At 38.6% G+C, this 6,451-nt stretch overlaps 1 pseudogene; it reads right to left on the bottom strand.

The window, feature by feature from the left end:
- Window positions 1-40: 40 nt before the first annotated feature.
- LOC103710277 lies at window positions 41-4,155 on the bottom strand (annotated as a pseudogene).
- Between the last annotated feature and the right edge of the window lie 2,296 nt (window positions 4,156-6,451).

A 6,451-nucleotide genomic window follows, 5' to 3' on the forward strand; every position in this document is an offset into this window, starting at 1 on the left:
ACATCAACTTTTTCATGCAGCTCCGATGCGGGAACCATGATTAGCGTGCCTGACGATGATATACCGGGACGCCTCCTTCACCATGCACCTTTCTAAGAGTGCTGCTGTCCAAGCGCTTGCTGAATACAGTGCAGTGCCCGAACAGCCCCCCATCCATGGCGACCACCTTCCCGCTGCTCGTCACCACCAGCAGTGTCCCTCCCCTGCTTCTTGAGGACACCCGCTACCCCTGCAGCGGCCAGGCGGGCCCCACGCTTTGCGACGATCTCACGGATCTCAGCAATTAGGTTTTGTGTTTCCAGGGAGGTTTCAGTGATCTGAACATTTGAGAGTACACAAGGTTAAGCAAAGTTCTTGCACATTTGGAGAGCTCAGGGTCAAAAACCAAAGACGAGAGACAATACCCCTAAGATATCGTTCAACTTGTTCCCAAATATTCTCAGATCAGACGTTGTTGCATCATGATGCATGGCAGACATTGCCGGGGTCCTGCACATCCCATAGCTCGAGATTAGTTAACTATCAGGGCACCATTTCTACAACCTAACACTGACAGGAAGTATCTGATTCAAGCTGGACAATTCAAAGTGCATCTAAGAGTATCCACTATTTCCCATATGAGATGATAAGATTACAAAGTAACTTTCAGGAAGAAACTATGGCATTTTAAATAATCATGGACCACTGTGCGCCAGAATAAGAATATGAAGAAGAAACCGGAGTAACTCGGAAGTGGCTGTGGATGAATAAGGACTTAGCATAGCATAAAAGAAGCAAAAAGTTTAGGTGGAACAGCGTCACCAAAAATGGCTGTCTTCTTCAGCCAACTTCAATAGGACTCCACGTACAATTTCTCCTAAGTACGTTCCCGAAATTTTGTCAAAGATCTGACAATATTGAAAATGGACATCGAATATGTAAGATTAATATAACATCAAACCGCACATTAAATGGGACTGCTCAAAGATATGGCAGAATACACGCCTGTTCACCAGGATTTAAACTTTCAAGATCCAACTCTTGATCATATTCTATGATAGGAAGATGAGGTGACTGGAAGTTACCCCATTCCATGTTAATAACCTGCAATGCAGTACAAGCATCATATAAGGTCTAGTAACTCTCTCACGATTCACGAATTACTAGAAGCTTTAGATCATTTTGAGTCTTTAAACTTACTAGAAGCTGTAATTCTTATTATGATTTCTTTTTCCAACTATGAAATCTATTACAACTTAGAAAAAGACTATTATAAGATTTGACTCGGACAAAGGAGGAACAGAAATGGGCCAAGTTAGGACAAGTTGATGTTAAGTTGCTGGGCCAATATTATGACAAAATTATCAACCTAACCTCGACCCATTTTACAAGATAATAATTCCAACCCAGGCTTTAGCAGACATGTAGAATAGGTCAGCTTGTATTGCCCGTTTAATAAATATGAAAACTAGTCTTTAAGATGACACAATCAACATGTTAACACACTTAAATTCAAGCTGACACGATTTACCAATTGTGCGAACACACAATCGACAGGTTAACACAATCAATACCAATCCGCCGATTTTACATCCAATGAATCTAATATTCTTTAAAAAAAAATCATGATATATTTTTATATTTTTCTAGTTATATTTACCCAATACGCATTAAAATAACAGAGGAGGCTTATCCCTCGGCCTTCTAGTGATGGTCTAGGCTTGTCCTGGATCTGGCTTTAGCTTTGTTTGCTATGTTGGGCCTTGCCTTTCACGGAGCAGTGAGGAGTTGCTTAAGAAGTTGCTGCTTAGCTTTAAGACCATGAGCCTTGTCAGGGTATTGAATGGGCGGGGCAGGGCCGGATTCGACCAAACTTGGGCCAATCCTGATAGGTGTCAGCTTTAAGTAAATGGCGAGCACAGCGTCCACTGTCCGCTAGGCATTTGTTAGGCCCATATATTACTCGGCCCGGTTTATTACTAGGTAAAAGTCGCTGAAGGATAGAGAAATAACTGTACAAGACTTGAGCCAAGGGCGCGTGATTGCATTACACTAATGCTATAACTCTTATAGAAACCACTTTTCAGCACTCTCATTGGTTTTGGAATCTGATGATCTTTTATCTTAACAATTTCAATATAAATTCGTCGATAGCAGTAAATAGAAATGTGTGATGATCGAAGATCCACATTGTTAAACCCAAATAACTGGAACAGCATTTGATGCTTATGGTAATTCTAAGATAAATATAATAATATTTAGCTAAAAATAATATTTTGAAAATATAACATAGCTGAACGTCATTTTGAGTTATAAACAACAAAATATTTTTTTTATGTAAAAGGAGGCCAAAAAAGCCATCCGGCTTTCATTAAAGATTAATCGTATTTACAACAGAAATGAGAGGCAGACAGTTACATTGTCAAGAAAGAAGAAGAACAGATGCAAGAAAAAGAAGCTAAATGACTCCAAACTAACTGTCTGATAATTAGGGCAGAAAATATTGATGCTCATAAGAAAAAGCAGTAGAAGAAAAAACTTCATCTATACCAACAAGTAAGAGCATTCATTGCCTGAAAGTTCCAAGCAATTTCACAAGGATTCCCAGGCCAACACTTTTCTGCTATGGTAGCCTCTTTTTAATATAAAGAGCTTTATTTTGCCGATCTCAAAAGACCAAGTTGTTGTATTCCTTCCCACATTCAAATGAGACTTTTAAAAAAAAACCAAAATTTAGAATGGTCGCAAGCTTTAAATTTCATAGAAGAGTCTAGCTTGAGAGAGTTTTTGAAATAGCAAACAGCTAATTTTCCTCGACTAATTTCATACCACGTCTGGTATTTTCTCTAAAGCATAATATAATCTGTTGAAAGGCATAAGACGAAGAATAAGAGCTGTAGTCGAAAGAAAATAAAGTTGTAATTTTTCAGACATTAAGGAGGTTGATTGCAGCTGAGGCACAGATCAAAAATGGGGCTGATCTGTTCTGTAGTTTTTTTTTCTGTACTTTTTGTTTTTTTTTTAGGACTACATGATAATTGAATGGTAAGTAAGGGGTAATATGCTTCAATCATATTTGAGGATAAACAACAAAGTAATAATTCAAACGGAAAGTTACAAACGACAGGCTCAATATGCTTCCAAGGCAGGATTGGACATGACTAAAGTACTGAAATCAGCGCTGGAATAATGTGAGCTGGACAAGTAAAAAGCTTAGCGGACGGTGTGACCTTTGCTGAAGCTCTGTGCGCGTGCGCGCGTGCTTTAGACAGATAAAATGGAGACTACTTAAGAATATTACAAGAATTATAATAGAAATTGGTTCCTAAAATAATCTTAAAACAAATGAAGGCAGTACGAATGAACAAAAGTCCATGGGTGCTCAATTTCCAACGCGACCAAAATTACAGTGCAGATGCAGTTCTAAAGGCACAAGGAGCCAATCAACGTCACCTCACAAGCAACAAGCCAAGGGCAAAGTATTCACACGGATTTTCACACAGCAAGGCTCGGGTCAGGCTCAAGTCAATTGCTTTGTATGTGACAAGAGCACTCTGATGGACACCAGTGGCAGAGCCACATCCTCGAAGCCCACCGAATCTAATTTGGGACCCTCGACAGCACTCGGGACAACCACCACCATCAAGTAATGAGCCAAATCTCTAGGTCTTATCAAACACTTCAGATAAGCCAATGGCCCTTTCTTTTTTGCAAGTGAATGAGAGAGAGAGAGAGGACCTAAGGGAAAAGAATGGCCCTATTAAGAGAAATTCCGTGAGGCTTTCTAGCTTTACATAAGAATATTACATGACAAACAGTAGTAACTAAAGAAGCAGTGCATGTTCGATCTTGGAGTCTATACATGGACCATTCTCATTTGATGAAATTCTCTTTGTAACAATAAAAATTAACTACGTCTCTCCAATGTTCTCGTAGAGGTTTTCTCTCAACTATTTACACCGAGGAATCCAATGCCACAAACGAGGATCAACAACTATTAAATTACTAGGTTAAGCTTTGTTAAGGAACGATATTGACAAATGCCTGAAATAAAACAGTCAAGTTTTCTATATGACTTCCAGTTGTGAAAATATCTGGAATGGTTGCAAGCATGCGGTCGGCACACATTGAAGAACACAATTAAGTGAAGGTTACCTCATCTAAATCTCTGTCCATTATCTCTCTTTCTCCATGTTAGTATAGTATTATTTTTTTTGTTAGCATGATTTTGTATCGGTCAGTATTATTTTTTTTGTCAGCATAATTTTAGGAATCACAAAACAACTTATATCAGCAAGTTTTTTTTTTATTGGCATGATTCTTTATTAACCTATATTATTTTTTTAAAATGGAGTCTATACACGAGTATATATAACCCCTAGGATGTAACAAATATGACGGAATAGAGAAATAAAATTACTGTTTTCTTTCTATCTTTTTCTTATTTTTTTGCAAATATTTTAACATGGTATCAGAGCCACCGATCACCTAATCTGCCGCCATCATCTTTTCCGTTTTTGTTGTGGCCATCGTTACCATGTCAAGAAGCTTTGAAGATCTCCATTGTCGATCTATCGATCTCTATTTTCGGATGAATCAACATCCGAAAATCTTCCATTTTTTGGTGGATTCGCATATCCTTTATTTTCTAATTTATCAATATTGATCTCCTTAGTAGATCTGCATATTCTCTATTTATGATAGATTAATATCCGAAGATCCTCTATTTCTATCGATCCACAACTCTTTTCCATGGCTTTTCTCATCAGCTTCAAATCTTTGATCGTCTTTCCTCGTCGTCGCATGGGCTCATTCTCTCTAACTTCAATTTTATTTGCTGCATTCTGCTCCTTCACTATCTAGTTCGAAGCCAATTGCCCCTCTTCCATGGTGCCTCCGTCTACGAGGATCGTCGACCTTCGGTTACCTTTTTTTTGAGCTCTATTCTCGCTGCAACTATCATCTTTTAGATATCTTCTTGCTGCCACATCATCAGACAAGTCAATCGCGACATCGACAGACATGTCAATCTGTCATGTTAGTCAGGTACACCAGCCTACTATGTTAGTTAGTTGTGTCAATGGACGCATTAGTCTGCTGCATCATCTAGCTACGTCAGTATTATCAAACACATCAGTTTGCTGCATAAGCTCCTTTATTTGTCGCATCAGTTGTGATCTAGTTTTCAAACTCAAGTTAGTACCAATGGTACTATATAAAAAGTTCAAAAGGGTGTGTTAGCATAATTTTAGAGAGCATATAAAAATCTGTATCAGCTTATATTATTTTCTTTTGTTAGCATGATCCTGTATTGTCAATATTATTTTTCTTTACCAGCGTGATCCTGTATCGATCAATATTATTTTTTTTTGTCGGCATGATCTTGTTAAAACGATTTGAGAAATTACATAACAACATATATTAGTGAGTATTGTTTTTCTTTATTAGCTTGATTCTATATCAGTCTATTATTATTTTTTTTGCTTGGAGTCTGTCTACAAATATATTTAACTTCTAAGATATATCGAATATGCATGGTGAAAAAAAATAAAATTATATTTTTCTTTCTTCTCTGCTCTCCAAATATTTTAATACTCCACAACTTATCTACATCATACTCTGGATTGCTGTAATTGACGAGTTGGTCTTATCTCTCTCCTCCGCACTTGAGATCGTACTTCCGCGGGCACCTTTTCCTTTCACCGCGAGACCTACGAGCGAGAAGTTTCAAGAGATTCACGGGTGGCTCATTTTGGACCATCCAAGGACCACAAATTTCTTAGTGATGCGTTATGATCACGACCAAAAGCATGCAGTGCACGTGTGAAGGCCACCTTTTTGTATCACTAATAGTATGCATGGTCCTTAGGAAGCTCATCTGCTCACAAGACCAAAAAAAAGGGTACGTTGCATAAAAGCTGAACTTTTCCCGGCTCTTTAAGTCTTAAACAAAAGTAATGCAGGTTGTACCATAATTCTTTCATGTGCTACATGAAAGAATTATATCGATGATGACTCCTGACTCGTTTCTCCATGAGGCTTTGTACCAGATAAACTAACAAACGTACTTAGTAGCTAGACGCCAATAATTAACCCTAGTGGAATCCTGTGGGTCCGGTTCCAAGTTCCGAGGACTCGAGGTTCATAATATACATCAAAAATTAATGGATTGTTTCCCTTCCACTGAGTGAGACCAGATGCAGATGCACCCTTAGAATTTAGATACACTATTTTTTTTTAATTTGGCCTCGGTGCAAGTCACGTTGGAAACCATGAGACTTTGGTACTTACTCCGCGCCCTTAGAGCTGGTGATGGTACTTGCTATCTTTCCAGCTACAAATACACACTCTCTAGTTTGCATGGGCCCATATGTCAACCTAAGAGGGGGTAAGCATGATGGTCTGAGAACGTGAGCTTATTGGGAAACACAGGCCACGTAGAGGCCACCCGTGGGGGAGACATGTCCATGCC

The sequence above is a fragment of the Phoenix dactylifera genome, chromosome 9, assembly GCF_009389715.1.
Source record: "Phoenix dactylifera cultivar Barhee BC4 chromosome 9, palm_55x_up_171113_PBpolish2nd_filt_p, whole genome shotgun sequence".
Taxonomy (NCBI): Eukaryota; Viridiplantae; Streptophyta; class Magnoliopsida; order Arecales; family Arecaceae; genus Phoenix; species Phoenix dactylifera.